A 21,947-nucleotide genomic window follows, 5' to 3' on the forward strand; every position below is an offset into this window, starting at 1 on the left:
ATTCCACTCCAAGCCTTCCGCGGGTGACAGAGCTTCTCACCCTTTCTCTAAGGGAGCGTCTATCCACCCTGTGGAGGAAGTTCATTTCAGCCACTTGTATTTCGGACCTTGTTTTTTCAGTCATGACCCATAGCTCATGACCATAGGTGAGTGTTGGAACAAAGACCGACAGGTAAATGGAGAGCTTTGCTTTTTGGCTCAGCTCTCAACGGGCCGTTAAAGCGACTGCAAAACTTCGGACGCTGCTCTGATCCGCCTGTCAATCTCATGCTCCGGCCTTTCCTCACTCCTGAACAAGACCCCAAGATATTTAAACTCCACCCACAGAGAAATGGCAAACTACCTTTCTCCGGTCAAGAACACTGGCCTCAGATTAAGCGGTGCTGACCCTCATCCTAGCTGCTTCACACTCTGTAGCAAACCAACCCAATGCACGCTGGAGGTCCAGGCTCGATGACGCCAACAGGACAACATCATCTGCAAAGAGCAGAAAGGAAACCCTATGGTCCCCAAACCAACCCCCCCCCTGCCCCTGGTGAGCATAAAATGACTTGAATCTTGCTTATATTTTGGCATTAGATGGAGACTGAAGCATTACCAGGTTCAATGGTATGAATAGAAAAACTAAAATATGACCAGTGTGTTTGTGACTGAAAGATAGAATGAAGTAGACATAAATCTGATGGAGAAATCAATAGAATCTGCAGTTTTGATCAGTTTCTATTGAAAAAGGCTGCATAAATATGACAGACAGCTTTCAGGTTCAGATTCTGAAAAAACGCAGAAACATGATCTGATGGAGGCTCTCATTTCTCCTCATTATTCTTCCAAACAGCCCAATCAAGTTGGCCCAAAGGCACATTGGCAGAGCAACATGTCTATGAAGAACCTACTCAGCTGTGCTACAAATAACAACAAACATCCAAACCACAACGCTAAACAATCAAGAACAACACAACTGTCAACATCCACAATCCAGCAAATATCCCAAACAGAACATTATTACCCACAATGCACCTGCACAGTTCCTGCAGCAGACAGGGTCTTTCCAAGAACTTTATTAGTCTCATCTTTTTAAAACTGGAAAGATTTTTCTTCAACATTTGAAACAGAAAACAGGAACTTAAAATATTTGACAATCCACTGAAGTCCATCAGATTGTAAAAACGTAGAGGTGGTCATTTGATGATGATGATGATGATGTGATGAAGATGAGACGCTGATGTCACTGATGTTCTGGCTGTTGATGGGCTGGATGTGGGTCCTGGTGGTGCTGAAGAATGAAAGATCCTTCTACAAAAATTGCCCACTTGCAAAAAAATGCAGACGCTTTTTCCCCTGCTCCTGCCGCTTCCTGCTTTATTTGCTTTTTAATCAATTAATTAATCATTTTTAATTATTTTACCACATCCACAAATCCTGGAATATCAGACTGGTCATCCTTTTTTGTGACTTCCACCTATACAAATCAATATTTTTACGTCTGACAAGCCAGCGACATGTCCGGAGGAGGAAGGAAAACAAACTCCCACTGTGAACGCTGTCGGATCTACCAACAAGAAATAAAAGAGCTACAAACACGGATATTTACCTTGGAAACTGAAAATGGACTTCACAAGACCCTTCCAGTAACATCGGGTGGTAAGAAGCCTGCTCTTACTACAAATGAGAAGAATAACAGTGACATAGACCTGAGTGATGTTGTGTCTTTTCCGAAACTTCGTGCGGAGGAACTCTGTGTTGAGCCAAAGCGTAAAGATGACAGAACATCCGAAATAAAGCTCACAAACAGATTTTTACCCCTAACACAATGTGATGTTAAAGAACAAAGTGAAATTGGACCACAGAATAGGAGTCATAATGTTGGCAACAAAGCACAGGCAGAAAGAAAATCTGTGCCAAACGTCAAGGTCAGAGATACGCTGCTGCTTGGAGATGGCGCTATCAGTGGAGTCAGCCACAGAAGAATGCAAACTTTATGTTGCCCAAGTTCTACTGTTCCAGTGATTACAGGACTCTTATCTAAAGTCTTGTACCAAGGAGTTAAACGAATAATCATCCATGTAGGTGCTGTCGATATCAAAAAGAACAATCTGAACGTCTGAAAAAAGACTTCAATACATTCTGGAAACGAAAGGACCTATTCATGGGAAGAGGCCCACACCTGAACAGAGGTGGAGCAAGAGAGTTAGTGAAGAACCTCCTCCACGCTCTGGGGCAAAGAGGCCAAGGCCCTGAAAAGGCAGTAAGGAAGGACCGAGCCAGTGTCCCAGGAACCACAGCACAACGGCAACAACAACTACCTCCACCACCCCCGGTCAATGACTTGGATCCAACAGCATCAGCACCACAACCACCTCCATCTAAGGACTCAGCAGCACCAGCACCACAACAACCACCGCCAGCTAAGGACCCAACCGCAGAACCACAACAACAACCACCAGATTTGGCCCCAGAAATACCACCGTCTGACCAGCTGTGGGCGCCCCCTGCTACATCTACTCCCAGTGAAGACTCACTTTCCTTTTCGCCCCCCCCCCCCCCCCCCCCCCACTTTCACCCATGGCCCTACCTGGCCATTTTGATAGCCTGATTAAGTCAGGAATTAAGATGGCTCCCCTAACACCTGTGAGCCTCACACCACACAGGAGCTCTCCTACCCCTCCAGCGCCCCCTCCTCATCCTTCACCCAAAGTCCCTCCAACACGTCCTTCATCCAAACCCCCTCCAACACGCCCCCTCCGTCGTTCACCCAAATCCCGTCCAGCTCCCGCTCCTCCTGGTCCATCACCCAAACTACCCTCAACTCGACCTCCCCTGCGCGCCTCTAGACGTGCTATCCCCCAGAGCTAGGATGAAACGGGCCCCCAGTGTCCTAGGAAAGGTTATGTCAAACTGGGGCCCTGTGATGAACAGCTTCCTTCTGGTGCTACACCTGTAGTTGCACCAGGTAGAATGCAAAAAAGGGCAGTTAGACTGTCCAATCAAAGAAATCTAGTTGATATCCCCTGCAAGAAGGTTTTGAACAGTCCCAAGGAGATAAGTTTAGTCCCTGCTGCTCAGCTGTACTCCCTCTGGAGGTCGCCCTTCCTTCTCTGTCCGCTCCCCCCCCCCCCCCACAGCTGTTTCTAATGATGCTTTGATTTGGATCCTTTTTAAGGTTTCTGTTCCTGTCTGTGTTTGTCGCAGCGTTCATTTTGGATGTTCTCTATTTGGCTTCGCACTTGGCATGAAATAGCCTTCCTATATTCTTCTGCCTCCTTGTCTTTCCTGCATCTGGGTTAACCCCCTTGGTTTCTCGTAACACAAGGAAACTAAGCTCAAACTTGTTGCACTCAATGTCAGATCCCCCCCAACCACAAACATGAATCGGAAATACGAGAAAATAAAAAGGGTGGAGGCGTTTCTGCACTGTTAAGAGACAATATTGCAACCCGCAGACTATCATTTGGTGTGTTTTCATCATTTGAGTATGTGTCCTTCAAGATTGAGTTAAAACAAACTCCTCCCTTACTCTGCATAGTCATGTACAAACCTCCTGAAGGAATTTATTTTTTGTGGTCCTTATTTCTCCTAGGCTTTATCTTATCTTTATTTCATTGAAGGTTTTCTTACAGGTTTACTGTGTGAGGTTCCCACACTTTGAATTTCAAAGGGGCTTCCTGAACATTGCATATGTAAAGAGGTTGTGATGCTGGAGTTTCGAACTCATCCCCTCCAGGAGAAAACAGTCTTTGATCTTCTAAGACCATCTGGAAGCCTTAACTGTAGATCTGACATGGACCAGAATTAAATTATCTCCAGGATTCAATTCTAATCATGGGAAACCCTGAAGGTGCCAACTCTCATGAGAGGGACAAACAGTTGGGACTGACTGCCTGTGGAGAAGGATCCGGGCAACTGTGCTGGACCCCCATGGGGACACAGTTGGTGGTCGGACAGTGGTCCGTCTGTGAAATAACCCCCCTGGACGTTTGAAGCAGGAAGCCAGGACCAAATGCTGACTCCTAATATGGACTGACAGAAGTAGGCAGGCTCCCTGCCAGCCAATCCGAGCGTCCAGAGGAGGAGTCTGGACGCCATGCTGTGTTACGAAGGAGGAGGCTGAAACCGACATGATAAAACAGCTGGACGGAGGAACTTTCGCTGTTCCCAACAGGCTGACACGTTAAGACGTTTGTAATTTGGCGCTGTGCAAGCTCTGAAACTTTGGGAAACCGGATATCTGTTATATTTTGTTTTACTCTGTTTTTAGAAATATTGTTAGGGAAATAAATGTGTTAATCTTTAATCCGGCCGAGTCCCGTGGTTTCTCCTTCTCGACTTTATTGAACATGCAACAAGGAAATTAATCTCAAAGCGACAGATTATATTTTCCTACACTCCTCAGCACAGCCAAAGTTTCATTGATGATTAGAGATGGGTACTGTGCCCCGGTATTGAACCAGCCCCGGGGCCGCATTCTTCAAGACCGCAGTATCGTTAAGATCTGACCTGAACGGTTCTGCTATCAGTACTGGAGAAGTTACTTTCTTTTTTTTTTTTTTGTGTCCCACAAGCGCTATCTGCCATATTTAACTCACCAAGTCAGTCAATTTCCGTTAATTAATGATGACATTAATTTCGGTATTCTCGTTGAAGATGAGAGCTCTGTCTGTCTATTTGTGTGCACGGGGGGCGGGGCTGTTTTTCAGACAGCACGCGCCGCGCGCGCACACACACAAGACAACGCAGCGCACACACAGTCAGTGGCGATCTTGTAGGGGACACGTGAGCGCCCTAGACTAAGATCACCCGTTTCTGTGTAAAATTAATGAAGTTTGCATCAAGGAGCCCCTACCATGCTGTCACCTTGCTGCTACGATGACCTTATGTTGCGCTGTTTTTGTAGAACACGCTGGAGCGGTGTGTTCTACACAAAACAAACAGGTAGAGAGGCGGAGCTTAGATTCACCGCTTATGATTCCAGACCCGCGACAAACTATCAGCTGCTTCCTAATATTTAATAATTATTAATGACTAATGATAGTTGTTATCAGTAAAATTAATATAATTTATTGGGTTTACTGGATTTAAAGAAAAATAGATAAATAGAAAGGAGTCTGCATCAAAGTGAATTTGTTTCCATCATCTCACTCAATCCAAACTCTGGTGTTTGACAGATGGAAAAAGTCTATTCAAGGTTGTGAAAAATTGACAAAAGATCAAAGGAAACATCACACTTATGAAGAATGAAAATAATTAGATTATATAATTAAATAAATATCCTGTCTGGAACATTCTCATGTATAAAGTAAAATGTTTTGTTAAAAAAAACAGTGTTGTTGCACAATGAGGAAATAAAACACTTTATGTTCTTAATTTGTTATTTATTTATTTATTTTTCGTCCTCAAAAAGTATCGATAAGAGTACCGATAAGAGTACCGGATCGATAAGCAGTATCGATAAGAGTAGTAGTACCGTTAAAACCTTAACGATACCCATCCCTATTGATGATTTCACTGAAATGCTCTCAGTTGTGTGCACAGACTTTGATGGTCTAGTCATTACAGGTGATTTTAATGTTCATGTTGATAATGTCAATGACAGAAATGCAAAAGAGCTCAATGCTGTCCTTGAAACCTTTGATCTAATTCAGCATGTGAGTTGCCCCACCCACAGCAGAGGGCACACTCTGTACCTGCTCATCACAAAGGGGGTTAATATTCACAATGTCAGTGTGGTTGATGTCGCCCTCTCTGATCATTTCTGTGTATTCTTTGACCTGTCTGTTGCTCCCAAACCACCGCCTGGCCCTGCAGTTGTCCAAAGGAGACAAATAAATGAGAGCACTAGGGCACAGTTTGTAGAAATGATAGACCCTGAAAACGCCTCTGGTGCCAATGTTGATGAAATGCTGAAGTCTGTTACTTCTAGCATCTTGAATGTTCTGGATGCCATTGCCCCTATGAAGGTTAAATTGAGAAAACATAGACAGAAAGCTCCCTGGAGGAACGATGATCTAGTCAGGGCACAGAAAACAACAGTGCCGCAGAGCTGAGCGAAAGTGGCGCAAGTCAAAACTCCAGGTTCATTATGGAATGTATAAAGGGGAGTTGTACGCTTACAACCAGATCTTATACAGAACAAGAGAAAGGTACTTCTCTGAAATAATTGGAAGTTGCAGCAGCAACTCTCGTGTCCTGTTCACAACAGTAAACAGATTAACTAACCCTCCAACCCAGCTACCAATAGAACTGGTTTGCACACCTAAATGTAATGAGTTTGCTGTATTTTTTAATGACAAGGTTCAGGGCATTAAAAAAGCCATCAACTCCACAACACATATAACTATCGAACGGCCACCTACTCACTCTAAGCTGACTCACTATGTACCTGTCACTGACCAAACTGTCCAAGAGACCATCACCCGTCTGAGCTCGTCTACATGCTGCCTTGATGTGTTACCCACTAGATTTCTAAAGTCTGTCCTGAACAGTGTGTTGCCATCAATTACTCAAATAGTTAACATGTCTCTTCAATCTGGAATATTTCCAGAGGCCTTAAAAACTGCAGTCATTAAACTTTTCCTGAAGAAAAGCGGTCTTGATCCCACTGTACTGAATAATTACAGACCCATCTCTAATCTGTCATTTTTAGGAAACGTCCTTGAAAAACTTGTGTACCATCAGCTCACTGACTTTCTCTTATTAAACAATTCATTTGATGTTTTCCAGTCAGGTTTTAGACCCCATTATAGCACAGAAACTGCTCTTATCAAGGTAACCAACGACATCCGCCTGAACACTGATGATGGCAAAGTCTCTGTCTTAATCCTGCTAGACCTGAGCGCTGCCTTTGATACTGTTGATCATGGGATCCTTTTGCACAGACTCCAAGACTGGGTTGGCATCTCTGGATCTGCCCTAAGTTGGCTCAAGTCTTATCTAGAAGACAGGAAATATTTTGTTGAAATTGGGAGTTGTGTCTCAGACTACATGGGCTTGAATTGTGGTGTGCCCCAGGGATCGATCCTGGGACCCCTTCTGTTCAACCTCTACATGCTGCCACTAGGGCAGTTAATACGCAGTAATAACATATCTTATCACAACTATGCAGATGATACTCAGATCTATGTGTCACTGACAACAGGTGAATATGGGCCGGTGGATTCTCTCAACCACTGCCTCCAACAGATCAGCGCGTGGATGCAGAACAACTTTCTCCAGCTAAACTCAGACAAGACCGAAGTTATTGTTTTTGGCCCACAGAAACAAAGAGAAATTGTCAGCAGCTACCTTCATTCTCTGTCTCTTAAACCCTCAAATCAAGTCAGAAATCTAGGGGTAATCATGGACTCTGACCTGAACTTTAACAGCCATATCAAGTCAGTAACATCAGCGGCATTTTACCACCTGAAAAACATTGCCAAAATCAAAAACATAGTGTCAAAGCCAGACCTGGAGATACTTATTCATGCATTTGTCTCCAGCAGGTTAGACTACTGTAACGGCCTGCTCACCGGCCTCTCCAAACGAGCTGTAAAACAGCTTCAGTACATCCAGAATGCTGCTGCTCGAGTCCTGACCAGAACCAGGAAGTATGATCACATTAGTCCTGTGCTCAGGTCTTTGCACTGGCTCCCTGTACCTCAAAGAATAGACTTCAAAGCAGCTCTGCTTGTGTACAAGTCTCTCCATGGCCGAGCACCAAAGTACATCTCTGACATGTTAGTGCCATATGAACCATCTCGTACTCTGAGGACCTGAAGTCGTAAGACAGGCCTCTTCTGTGATCATGTTCAAATCTAGACTTAAAACATTTCTGTTTAGCCGTGTATATGACTGAAAGGTCCTATCTGCACTTTACTTTCCTTTCCTTCCTTTATTTTTAAATCAATTTTCAATTTTTTTATTTTCTTTTAAAGTAAAGTTTATGTTGATTATTTCTATGATGTATTGTGATTTTAATGCATTTTTCTGTTTTGTGAACCACCTTGAATTACTTTGTGTACGAATTGTGCTATACAAATAAACTTGCCTTGCCTTGCCTCTGTTGTGACCTGATGGACTTCGGTGCACATTTTGACAATTCCCATACTTGTACAGGCTTGAAATCCTAACAGCTGCTGCACGTCCTTGTCTATTACGAAAAAGGACAGGAGGTGTTGCTGTCCTCTGAATATGCAGGAGAGCCTGATCTTCCCAACTGTTTCAATTTTTGTCCCTCCATATGCGATGAGATTGACAGCACTGCTTTGTTTGAATACGTGTTCCTCGTCTCTGATGGCTTCAAATATTTTTAGAGGTAGTACATTGCACTTGGCACCTGTGTCAACTTTCATGTCAATCGCTATGCCTTTCACAAGTAAGGTGATGGATCCTTCATTCTTGTTATCTTATTTAGAAGTTACACAGTCAATCTCGACACCATTTACATAAAACGTGTCATCAAAATCCTCTTCAGGCTGCTCTGTTCCGACATCATGCACATATTGCTTTGGAATTCTCCTGAATGAGCTCTTTGGAGTTTTGCTCTTGCACTTACTTTTGTAATGATTGAGCATTTTGCACTTGTGACACTGCTGTCCGAAAGCTGGACACAATTCTCTCTTTGCAGCATGAGAACCACCGCAGTTATTGCAGTTCAGGATCATGCATGCAGATGGCTTTGCTTTAGGCTTTTGTTGTTTATCAGGCATCGAGTTTAAAGCGTCAATATTTGTGACTTGGCTTGCCAGCGTCCTGCTGTTTTCCTCTGTCATTTCATGAATACGACACACTGAAATGGCTTTTGTTAATGTTAGCTCACTGTCTCTTAACAGGGATTTTCTTAGCGTGTCGCTGCTGATGCCACATACAATCCGATCGCAGATCAGCTCCTCAGTTAGGTCGCCAAAGTTGAAGCTTTTAGCTTTAATTCTTTAATTCTAATTCTAAATCACTTATGAAAGACTCAATGCTCTCACCTTGTTTCTGATTTCTGGAATGAAATCTGAGTCTCTCCATTGTCCTGTTATTTTGAGGGTTGCATATTTCCCGGAATTTCCTCTTCAAACATTCAGGGTCCTCCCTGGACTCTGCCTGCATGACGACATCACCTGCCTCATCGCGCAGCTCTGCAGCGTACATGAAGGAGCGTTCGCGCTCTATGGCGTCCGGCCCAGCAATATTGAGCAGGATGTAGGCTTTGGTCTTTTCTGGTTTGTCAGCATGTGCGGCGGCAATAAAAATATCAAACTCCCGTTCAAACACACGCCAGTTTTCCGCAACATTTTCGTCAAAAATCAAGGGATCGGGTCTTCGGAATCCATCCGCCATGTTGAGTGAGCAGACGAGCGGGTAACACGACTCACCGCGTGATAAAAAAAAACTTCTCTGCCTCCAAAAAAGGGTCCGAGGCGATTAGTCCGTGACTTCTTCTGACACCATGTAGATTTCTCCCAAATCTCTGTATGTTTGTGTGAGTCAAGAGTCACACTAGATGGAGCTAGAACACTGCTTTAATGTCGAGCATGCAGCCATCATACATCCAGCAACAGAGCTAAACTTTCTACGGTGTCCTGTAAGGGTTTAAAATACAGACATTCTACTGAATGATCTACAATACTGTATTTATTTCTGGAAAATTCTTCATTCAAAAGAGTAGATTTTTTTTAAAACCAAACCATTATTCACTACATTTAAGAACTGTTTATATTTTAAATCACTAAAATACATGAAAAAAAGAAATAAATAAAACTGTCCATTTTCATTGAAGATCACATGTTGTATGACAATCCCTAGTATTGTGAACTACAATTCTAAATTTATTTTTTTAGTTGTATATATTTCTTTTTTTATTTCTTTCTGTTGTAGTTATGTGAATGTGTATGTCATCTTTTGATGTTCAATAAAAAATAGAAAAAAAAACAGTACCTGTAAGGCTAACCAGAAGTGTCCAACAGGAAGTGGGCGGTTCCAATAGCCAAATGCTGCACATGACAATTCCCCCCCCCCCACTGTACCTGAGCCAATTAATGTGTTTTAAGAGTGAAGTCAAATGAAATGTATTCAGAACCCAAGTCCTTTCATTAATGACATTTGTAAATCTGCTACAAAATGGTTACTGATATAGGGTCTAGATTCTTGATTGCCTTGAATTTTAATTTACACTGAAAGTTTTTTTTATATTTTTATGTGTATAGATTTTTTTGTTTTGTTCTTTGTTTTTTGTGAAGAGATGTGGTTTTAGTCATTGGGTGGTTGTGTCTGCGAGAGTTTTGTAATTATTTTTAAATATAAGTTAAAAACAAAAATTAAAAAACCTGAGCCAAGTAATCCTGCCGCAGCTCAATCATTGTTGTCTTTTTTACACGAGAAGAAAACAACACAAACATTTCTACAGTGAATTTATTCAGTTTAACATCAGGTATTTCTGCTTTGCAGACCTGCAGACAATGACAAAGGGTCAAACTAAACCAGAAATAATTGTTGTTCTAATGTGAGACTTCAGATAAACTGAGGTTGGATGGAAAAATTATGTTATATATTAAAAAAGGAGGGGGCGCTAGTGCGCAGCTGTAAGATGTAAACGCGTTTTCCACGGCTCTCCACCGAAACTCGAACTTTTTCATTATACACCACCTTAAACTTTTTCTACTTTTCGATATTTTTGTAAGTAGACGCGCCGCTTCCCATTGCGGTATTTTTTTTTTTCTTGCAATGCCGCCGAAAGTGAAACCTTTGAACAAGACGGGAACCCTCGAGGGATATGTTAGCAACGCGGCTAGCGGTGCTAATGCTAACACTAGCATTACAAGCGAGTCCTCTCCCAAGACTGCGGCCGACCCCCGTGAAGACAAAAGCTATGCTTTGTGCAAAGAGATGTGTCGGGAGATGGCCACCACCATACTCGGGAAAATTGATGAGCGGTTTGATGCTCTGGAGTCCAGGTTTCAGTCCATTCACTTGGAACAATCGGACATAAAAGCTCGCCTGGAAAACCAGGAACATGCGACGAGCGCGCTGGATGAGAGGCTGGAAGCATTGGAAGCCAAGTGTACGGGTCTAACGGAGTACACACATCAGCTTCAAACCAAACTGCATGACCTGGAAGCACGTTCTCGCAGGAACAACATTAAAATTGTCGGCATACCGGAAGGTGCGGAAGAAGGCAAGATTACGGAGTTTGTTTCCAGACTTATCCCAGAACTACTGGGAAAAGATAATTTCCCACATCCAGTGAAGATGGACCGTGCACATCGCTCTTTGCAACCAAAACCTGCTGCGGGAGCTAAGCCACGCACCATCCTGGCCCGAGTTCATCACTTTCAGGAGAAGGAGCTGATCCTGCGTTGCTGCAGGATTCAAAGAGGCTGTGAGTACAAAGGGAGCAAGATTCACATCTATCCTGATTACACCAGCGAAGTTATGGATCAGCGCCGTGCTTTTGGAGATGTGATGCGAGCCCTGCGCAGTGATGGGATTAAACACGTGTTGCGGTATCCTGCAAAGCTCCATGTGTACTGGAATGATGGACAGGCGCCCTCTATCTTCAACAACGCAGAGGAGGCAGCGCGCTGCGCAAAGAAACGCAAGTCACCTGTGAGACAGTAAGGTCTCTGCTTTGCTCCACAGTTTGACTGAACAAGTTTGAGGAGTTACTTTAAATGCGCTATGCGCACTGATATGTCAGTCTGGCAGGTGTAAAAACTGATCGACAATTAATGCGGATATTTATTCTATGTTGGTGGTGTGTAAATACTTTTATTTTAATATGATACCATGGTGGTGGGTGTTTACCGCTCTTACTATTTGTCCGGCAGCTCCTGGTTTAGTGAAAGGGGAATGTTATGCGTCAAGTTCAGGACGCATTCATTGGGGAGGGGGGAGGGTTTGTTTTGTTTTTTTCTTGTTCTATGGTTCAGATGCAAAAATTGCATTATTTTTTCTTTATGTCTCATTACTGCCAGTTTTGACTAGACTGTTAAGCATATTAAACCTCATGTCAGTCATTCTTTTCTCATTGTCCTCATCAGAATGCATAGATCACAAAGTAACGTGCATGTAGGAAACAGAGAATTACAGATGGTGTCCTGGAATGTTAGAGGGCTTGGTTCAATAGTAAAAAGGGGGAAAGTATTCAAACATTTGAAATCTCTTCATGCGGATATAATTTTTCTCCAGGAAACCCATATTAAAGGTACAATGCAGCATATTTTGAAGTGTAACTGGGTGTCTCAGGTATACCAGTCATCTTTTACATCACATGCCCGAGGAGTAGCCATATTATTTAGGAAAAACGTTCCTTTTCAATTATCATCTGTGAAAACTGATCCACAGGGCAGATTTGTGATGGTCTCAGGCCTGATAGATTCCTTTCCATTAACCTTCTTAAATGTGTACGGCCCGAACACGGATGATCCAACATTTTTCAGGAAAGTTTTTGACTTCTTGCCAGATGAAAGTGACTCAAACATAATAATATCAGGAGATTGGAACTGCTACTTAGATCCTTTCCTTGACCGTCTATCCTCGCGCCCTCCTCCAGAAAGTGTATCACTGCGGGTTTTACACAATCTCATGAAAAATAGAAATTTAGTAGATATTTGGAGAATTCAACATCCCACAGATAAAGATTATTCTTTCTTTTCCAGTGTGCACAAATCTTATAGTCGGATAGATTATTTTTTAACCAGCTCTAACCTTATTTCACAAATCACAAATTCTAAATACCATAACATTTTGATATCAGACCACAGCCCTGTGTCTATATCACTGTCCCTAAATCTACCTAAACAAAAATATTCCTGGCGCTTCAACCCCACCCTTCTTAGCGATGAACATTTTAGTAAACATATTGCTTTTAAACTTAAAGAATTTATTGAAATTAATGATAATGGGGAGGTGTCTGACTCAACGCTGTGGGAAACACTGAAAGTTGTTATACGTGGTGACATTATTTCTTATACCTCAGCTCTCAAAAAGGAAAAAAATAAAAGGCTTTCTGAAATTAAAATTGCCCTTTCTATTCTAGAAAGGACATATCAAACTTCTAAATCCCCCTCCGACTACAGGTACATGCTGAAACTTAAATATGAATACAATGTAATCATGAGTGGTCAAATCAATAATACATTATTGAGACTGAGGCAAAAACATTTTGAGATAGGAGATAAGCCCAATAAGCTCCTAGCACAACAACTTAAAGGAATGCAGGCATCGAGAGCTATTCATAAAATAAAAAATAAAAATGGCACTCTTCTAACAAACCCGCTAGAAATTAATAATCGTTTCAAAGAGTTTTATCACGAACTTTACTCTTCTAATCAGAACTTATCACAGCGTGACATAGATGATTTCTTTGGCTCTCTTCATTTGCCCAGGTTAACTGATGCTGCAAGGCGTCATCTTGACTCCGACTTCACACTGCATGAAGTGATTGCAGCCATCAAGTCATTTCCATCAGGCAAGGCTTCAGGCCCTGACGGCTTTGGCTCAGAGTTTTACAAAAAATTCTGTGATGATCTTGCTCCTCTCATGCTTAGGATGATATGCGATTCCAAACGCAGAGGTAAATTACCCACAACTCTGTATGAAGCCAACATCTCCTTAATCTTGAAGAAGGGCAGAGACGAGGCCGATCCAGCTAATTACAGACCCATTGCTCTCCAAATCGTTGATCGGAAGGTAATTACCAAAATTTTAGCAACCAGATTAAACACGTATTTGACTTCTATTATCCACCCTGACCAGACAGGATTCATCCCTGGCAGACTTTCCTTTTCCAATGTTAGGCGTCTTCTGAACACCATCTATGCCGACCACAATGGCTCTGATGAAGCTGCGGTTTTGAGTCTTGATGCGCATAAAGCCTTCGACCAGGTTGAATGGCTTTACCTGTTTGAATCACTGCGAAGGTTTGGGTTTGGTGAAACGTTTATATCTTGGGTGGAACTAATATATGCAGGTCCGTTGTGCTCAATCCTGACTAATGGGGAGAGATCATCACCATTTCCGTTACAGCGTTCTGTCCAGCAGGGCTGCCCTCTTTCTCCTGCCCTGTTCGCCTTAGCTTTGGAACCTCTTGCTGTTAAAATAAGAGCACATCCACATATCCATGGCCTTGTGGTTGGAGGAGCAGAAACTGTTATTAGCTTGTATGCAGACGATGTATTGTTATACTTGCGCAATGCTGAGGAGTCTGTGCCCCTTCTTATTGATTTGATAACAACCTTCGGAAAAATTTCAGGGTACACAATAAATTGGAATAAAAGTGAATTAATGCCTTTATCTAAAACGTATCCGCCAAATTCTATTCAAAACGCTACTTTTAAAATAACCTATGACCATTTCACTTACCTGGGCCTGACTATTCCTAAAGACCCAAAATTAATCTTTACCTTGAATTTCACAAAATTTTTATCAAAATTAAAGCAGAATATTGACTCTTGGAAGACCCTTCCCTTATCCATGATCGGCCGAATAAACTCCATAAAAATGGTTTCTCTGCCTAGATTCTTGTATTTGTGTCAGAATCTTCCTATTTACCTCACAGCCTCCTTCTTTAAAGAGTTGGACTCAATAATCACTTCTTATATCTGGAATAATAAAAATGCTCGAATCTCAAAGTCGCATTTGCAAAAATCCAAGTTGGAAGGAGGTCTTGGCCTACCGGAATTCAAACACTATTACTGGGCTGCTAATATCAGAGCATTGATGTTCTGGCAGCAGGGATCGCCGGACACCATTGGTCCCACCACTCCGCTGTGGGTTAAGATGGAGGCCGGGGGAGTGAGAGATTTCTCATGTTTACAGGCTCTGCTCTTCTCCAAACTGGAGAGGGCGGAGTCTCTCCGGAAACTGGGTTTTGTCCTAAAGCAATCAGTGCGCATTTTAAATCAAATTAGAAGCTTTCTTTCTTTGCCAGACATTTCTGTTCAGTCACCAATATGCCATAATCACTCTTTCTTGCCTCCTTGGGATGACAAATTGTATCAGGAATGGAATGAGAGGGGTTTGTCCAAACTTGAAGATTTATACATAGATAAAAAATTTGCATCATTTAATCAACTTAAACAAAACTTTAACATTACCAATTCACACTTCTATAGGTACTTACAAATTAGACATTACTTGCAGTCCAAAATTAAATTATTCCAAGATCTTCCAGCTGAACATGATCTTTATGACATTTTCAAAAGTCCCCCTGGCTCCAGACATTTGGTTTCTAGAATAGTGCATTTATTTGATGACAGCACCAGGGTGACATCAACAAAAATAAAAGATGCTTGGAGTGAGGAGTTGGGCATAGAAATATCAGAATCTATGTGGGAAAAGTGTTTGTCCAAGATTCACTCGTGCTCAGTTAACAGCAGACACCAACTCATACAATTTAAAATCATCCATCGGCTCCACTACTCCAAAGTACGGTTGCACAAAATATATCCTTCAATTACTCCCATTTGTGATAAATGTAAAATATCTGAAGGCACATTGGCTCATGCTTTTTGGTCTTGTCCCTCATTGGCTGGCTTCTGGAACAGAATATTTGACTGGTATGCCAAAGCCTATGGTTGCTTTATAACACCCGATGCAGAGCTCGCCATTTTTGGCTGCGTACGTACTAGAGCTATCCCAACTGTAATGCAACAACCACTAGAACTTGGGTTAATGACTGCAAAAAGACAAATTTTGCGAGAGTGGAAATCTATGGCTTCTCCATACTTTAAAGTGTGGCTCACTGACATGCTATCTCTCATCCACATGGAAAAAATTCGCCATGTCAGGACTGCCTCAATTAATGTTCACAATAAACTCTGGACACCATTTCTAAATCACTTACAGAAAGTTAAAGTTATTTAGCTCTGTGTTGAGACTGCATTTTTCTTTCTTCTATTTATGTCCTGTTTGGACGGCCTGTGAATAAATGTTGAATAGAATGTAACTGGCAATTGTTTATTTACTTGTATTTTTACATTGTGTTTTGTAATGGTCTAAAGAGCACCTGAACTGTTTGCTTTGCCTGTTTGATTTTGTACACTTGAAAATGAAAATAAAATATTGCAAAAAAATATTAAAAAAGGAGAAAAAGCTTCAGTCTCTATTAAGTCTCAAACTCTAAACAGTTGTTCATCTCCTAAACAGTCCTTTTATGCTCACATCTTTGATTACAGTTTGGTTTTGGGATTAATTCCAGTACATCAGTTAAAAAAAGTACATCGTAAATTCTAGTGACGTCATATCCGCTTACCAAGCATTTTTGACAAATATATTTTTGTTTTTTAGACTTTTTATTAAAATATATTTCCTGTCTTAAAAATTTGTAAATTCTTTTCATAAAAAAAATGTTTGGATTATCGAAATGTAAAAGGCTTTTTCAGAATGAAGCGTGACCCGGAAGTAAACAGCAGCGCGCGGCGCTAGCAGCTTGTAGCTAGCTTGTGTTCAGAGACCAGCGGCGGTTTTGTCCGGACGTTCGTGACGTTTTTGGACCGAAAGGAGGATACGAACTGTCAGCTTCGAGTGAAAAAGCAGCGTAAAGAAGGTGTTTGTGGGAGTTGGAGCTGAAGATCGGAGCAGGAACCATGTCTTCCCTTCAGTCTCTGAGAGAGTTGATCAGCGAGCGACTAGCTGCTGCTGCTGAAGAAATCTGCAGACTCTGTGAAGGAACCATCGTCCAGTACGAGGAGGAGCTCTGTCGTCAGCGCAGACTGCTGGATGTCATCTGGAAACCACAGCTGCAGCTCCACCACATAGGTATGTCACCTTCATCACAGAAACAGAGAAGACCTTTGAGCTTCATGCTTTTCTTTTTGGGGACCCGTCTGTCACAAACTCATTTTCACTGAGGGCCACATCAGCATAGTGTCTGTCCTCAAAGGGCCAGATATAACTTATACATGTAACTAAATGTAATGAATAAATAAAAGTAACTACTCACTTAATTTTAAATAACTCATTATTTATTAATTATAACTTTTAAAGTAACAATTACATTCTTTGTCATGCTGTCATGCTTGTTACTTTAGCACTAATCCTTTACATTTTTTTCCTCTTGTTAAAACCCAGATAACTCCAACAATGAAGGATCAGACTGTCCAAGTGAATAAAGAAAAATGACATAAAACTGAGCCAGAAAGAACATGTATTATAGTGTAACATTTTACAAAGAAAGAATGCAAACAGGGGGTCTAAATCCAAAACACGCTTTAGGTTTTGGGCCGAACAAGAAACGTTTACTGAAAACACTAAAACTAAACTTTCACAACATTTAAAACTGAACTGAAAATGAATAAAAACAGACAGGAATATTAATCCAGAATAAATCAAGCTAAACCTTAAATAACATAATATTTTAAATTGTCAAAATCGTACAAATATGAACATGCTCCAAAACAAAGCCTGGAGATATGATCACTTTTATGTTTTATAAAACATTAAAAACTTAACCATAGAACTCATCACTGGGATTACTCCAAAAATATTTGACATTTTTCTAATTTTGTGCAACCCCAACAGTAAAAGTCCTCCAGAAACTTCAATCCATTCAATCACTTCACATCAGGGATGATAAGATTTCAATCCTTGGTGATTTTGATTGACATGTGGACAACATTGATGATGTCATGATTTGAGTTTTTCACAGATTTCAAAAATGTCCCACAGCTGCTCACAACAGAGGACACACTATGGACTTGGTCATTACCTACAGCCTGTCTGCTGGAGGGTCCACTGTGTCCAGTTGTGTATATTTGTGTACATCTGTCCACATCTGTCCATATGCCACTTGTGTACACATTCCAATGTACACATCTGGAGCAGCTGCTTGTGCTGGTGGAACCACACCCCGGTGTGTTCAAGTCCCGACTGTGCGCCATAAGTGCAGATGCCAGTAACATGTGTCACACATGATCCATGAGTGATCATTGACGTGTCTGTATCAGACACTACTGTGTGTTTGTTTCTGTCACCAGTGGAATCAGCACTTTCCTTCTCTAGAACCAGAAGAACAAACTGGAAGAACAAAGTTTCAAGTTCTCTTCTCATCTCATTGCACAAGGCAGAAAAAAAGGCTGGACTTCAACCATCAGACTGAAACAAAGTTCACCTTTAAACTGTGTCAATGTCAGATGGAGAAATAGAATAGAATACAGAAAATTTGAAAAACTTAGAAATGTGACCAGTGTAAATCACTTAACATTGAATTAAGATTAAATTTTGAAACTTTTAATGACACTTTTGATTATTTATTTCCAATTGTAAGAAATTAATGACACATTTATTAAATGGGCGGCCGTGGTGCAGCGGTAGGGCGGTCGACCCATGATCGTAATATTACAGGTTCGATTCCCGCCTTGCACGCCCATGAGTCGAAGTGTCCTTGGGCAAGACACTGAACCCCACCTTGCCTCTGGTGGGAGGTTGGCGCCAGTGTTTGGCAGCGGAGCCGCCATCAGTGTGTGAATGTGTGTGTGCATGGGTGGATGGGACTGTGACTGTAAAGCGCTTTGGGCCTTCGTAAGAAGGTAGAAAGCGCTATATAAGTATATGCCATTTAAGTATAAGTATACAGTGATCCCTTGCTATAACGCGGTTTACTTTTCACGGTTTCGCTACTTCACGGATTTGCGTCGTGCATTGTGTTCTGCATTCTGATTGGCTAAAAAAGTCACTCCGCTTCTTTTCTACCTGTGCGTCAATAATGTTGCAGTTTAATATGTACACGTACGTAAATCAGCTTTCCAAATTACGTACATGCAAATCATCTTGCAATTTCAAGTTTCTCTAAAACCCATAGAAAAAGAGCGACAACAACTGTCAATCACTATGTTCTTCTCCCGAACAAACACAGCTGCACCGCGGGCTTGAGAAGGAGAAAACACTGCAGCTTCTCAGACTGAAGAGCATTGAAATACACCTGAGCCACTATTTGTCCGTTTGTACTTTGTACTTTTTTCATGATCATTTTAAATTTTCTCCCGTTTAATCCAATTCTTCGGGTCGCGGTGGGCGGGGCTAATCTCCGCGATTTGAAGCCTTCTGTTTACATTGATGATTAAAATTATTATTTGACAGTACAGTACAGAAGTTATTTGTTGGAAAAAAAAACGTTTTTAAAGTACTTTGATTTGTGAAACAAATGTTTGAGCCTGTAAAATGGTTTGTTCTTTCTTTTCAATGTATAACAGAGTATTTAATTGTATAATAATTGTTAAAAAATAGAGGTTTCTACTTCACAGATTTTGCCTATCACGGGTTCTTTTTGGAACGTAACCCCCGCGATAAACAAGGGTTTACTGTACGCCATTTAAATAAATTAATGGCATCTATATTTATTGTTTCCATTAGTCTCTTCTGGTCATCCAGACTCCTCAGACATTTTCTCCAATGATCACAGAGTTTATTGATGCTTGAAAAAAACCAAAAGTCTTGGAAACGTACAAAAGGCTCCTTGTTGTGTTTGTGTCCCTGCAGTCCTCCCCCAACATTGGATGACTGAAGAGGAAGATCTCTGCAACCAGCAGAGGAACTTCAGAGTGGAACAGGAGGAACCAGAACCTCCAGAGATTAAAGAGGAACAGGAGGAACCAGAACCTCCACAGATTCAAGAGGAACAGCAGAGCTTTAATGTAACTGATAGTCAGGATGAAGGAAACCAACATGAAGAATCAACATCAACTGAAGAGACAGACCCACAGAACAGAGATCAGAGGAAGAGGAGGGACAGAAGTCATGTCCAAAGTGTGGACAGCTCTCACATGTCAGCAGGTCAGTGTGACTCTGATCTTCATCTCCACACTATCGGTATGTTCACTTCAACAACGGTTCTATCTTGAGCTTCAAGCTCTCCAAACATGCAGTCCATCAACAGCGTGTCCTGGAAGAGTCTCTTCTGTCCCTTCCAGTTGAAAAGACAGTAGACATTGTTGGTCAGTGCAGCCCACAACATTCTTCAAATCAGATGATCTTAGTTAGTCCCTCCAGCTAACGACAAACAGGAAACCTTAACAGATCAAAGAGAAAATTGTTAGCAGATAAAAAAGTCCAATCTGTTTTGTCGTCTGTGGTTCTAAGTTTGTAGTTCAGTTCTTTTCAGCAGATTTCTCTGTCAAACCCAAAATCCATCTAAACCTCTTTGATGTCTCCATGTCTCCAATTCCAGACATTCAGACAGATTCTATTTCCAAAACTACATTTCAAGCTAAAACCCAAAGACAGGGTCCTGCTCATGGATCTGCAGACAGAAAAGATTCAAACCTGAACACATCAGTGAAAAACTGCTTAGTGTCAGAATTGTTCTCCATCTTTTCTGGACTGATTCTTCCTCCAGTGCAGCTTCATCTTCATCAAACTGCTCCTCATTGGTGGGTGGAAACACAACAGGGAGGTTTTTCTGTGTCCAGTTCAGCTCCATGAATGTTCAGGCTGTTTAATGTCAGTGATTTCAGTTCTGCTGAGATTTGCTTCACTTCCAGAAGAACCTCAGCAGCATCAGGATCATTTTGTTGATGGTTTGTCTGTGGAATGACATTTCAGACTCATAGCTTCAGTGGAGATCAAGAGTCTGGAACCTTTAACACTAAAAGAACCATTTGATCCAGTTTCTTCCAGACCAAAACCCAACAAGAGCCACAAAGTTCCACTTCACTGTTTAACAAAATACTTTTTATTTCTGTTTTTCTGGCTGTTAAGATGATCATTTATTAAATTTAGCTTTTAATTTTTTTTAAATTATAAAATAAATACAATTACAACGTACTATTCTTTATTAACAAATAACAGTAACAACTAACTACAACCTATCTAACTAATGAACTAACTATGTAGGTCAGGGGTGTCCAAAGTTTTTTTGGTGAGGGCCAAATACAGAAAAATGAGCAAAGGTCCGGGCCGCACACAAGAGGTGACATATTGACACATGATTACTAGTCATTACTAGTCATAATTACTAACAAGCACACAACAAAATGAAACAGTCACTCAGACAATGAAACCTCATTCCAACCAGGCAGTTCAGAACGGGTTTAATGAATAATAATAATGGATTAGATTTTTCTGCGCTTTTCCAGACGCTCAAAGTGCTTCCATTGTGTCCATTATTCATTCACACTTGGTGATGGTAAGTTACGGTTGTAGCCACAGACAGGCGTGGCTGCAATTTCGCGCCTACGGCCCCTCGGACCATCACCGGGATCATTCACACACATGTACACGCAGACATTCTACTGAATGATCTACAATACTGTATTTATTTCTGGAAAATTCTTCATTCATAAGAGTAGATTTTTTTTAAAACCAAACCATTATTCACTACATTTAAGAACTGTTTATATTTTAAATCACTAAAATACATGAAAAAAAGAAATAAATAAAACTGTCCATTTTCATTGAAGATCACATGTTGTATGACAATCCCTAGTATTGTGAACTACAATTCTAAATTTATTTTTTTAGTTGTATCTATTTCTTTTTTATTTCTTTCTGTTGTAGTTATGTGAATGTGTATGTCATCTTTTGATGTTCAATAAAAAATAGAAAAAAAACAGTACCTGTAAGGCTAACCAGAAGTGTCCAACAGGAAGTGGGCGGTTCCAATAGCCAAATGCTGCACATGACAATTCCCCCCCCCCACTGTACCTGAGCCAATTAATGTGTTTTAAGAGTGAAGTCAAATGAAATGTATTCAGAACCCAAGTCCTTTCATTAATGACATTTGTAAATCTGCTACAAAATGGTTACTGATATAGGGTCTAGATTCTTGATTGCCTTGAATTTTAATTTACACTGAAAGTTTTTTTTATATTTTTATGTGTATAGATTTTTTTTGTTTTGTTCTTTGTTTTTTGTGAAGAGATGTGGTTTTAGTCATTGGGTGGTTGCCACACTGGAGGCAAGGAGGGTGAAGTGTCTTGTCCAAGGACACAACGACATTTGGCTGGTGGAAGCGGGGAATCGAACCGCCAACCCTTCGATCATTGGACGAC

General features: G+C 41.2%; 1 protein-coding gene and 1 long non-coding RNA gene across 2 annotated transcripts in view; one reads left to right on the plus strand and one right to left on the minus strand.

The window, feature by feature from the left end:
- Positions 1 to 21,947, plus strand: part of LOC144989113 (uncharacterized) — a 78,215-nt gene that overhangs the window by 46,921 nt on the left and 9,347 nt on the right. The window lies entirely within an intron of this gene.
- Positions 19,280 to 19,682, minus strand: LOC144989577 (uncharacterized). Its single transcript, XR_013653839.1, has 2 exons — positions 19,558 to 19,682; positions 19,280 to 19,521 (listed from the first exon to the last, which is right to left on the minus strand). It is a non-coding gene; the product is annotated as an uncharacterized LOC144989577 (long non-coding RNA).

Source organism: Oryzias latipes, chromosome 2 (assembly GCF_053564925.1).
Source record: "Oryzias latipes strain Hd-rR chromosome 2, Olatipes_Hd-rR_3.1".
Lineage (NCBI taxonomy): Eukaryota > Metazoa > Chordata > Actinopteri > Beloniformes > Adrianichthyidae > Oryzias > Oryzias latipes.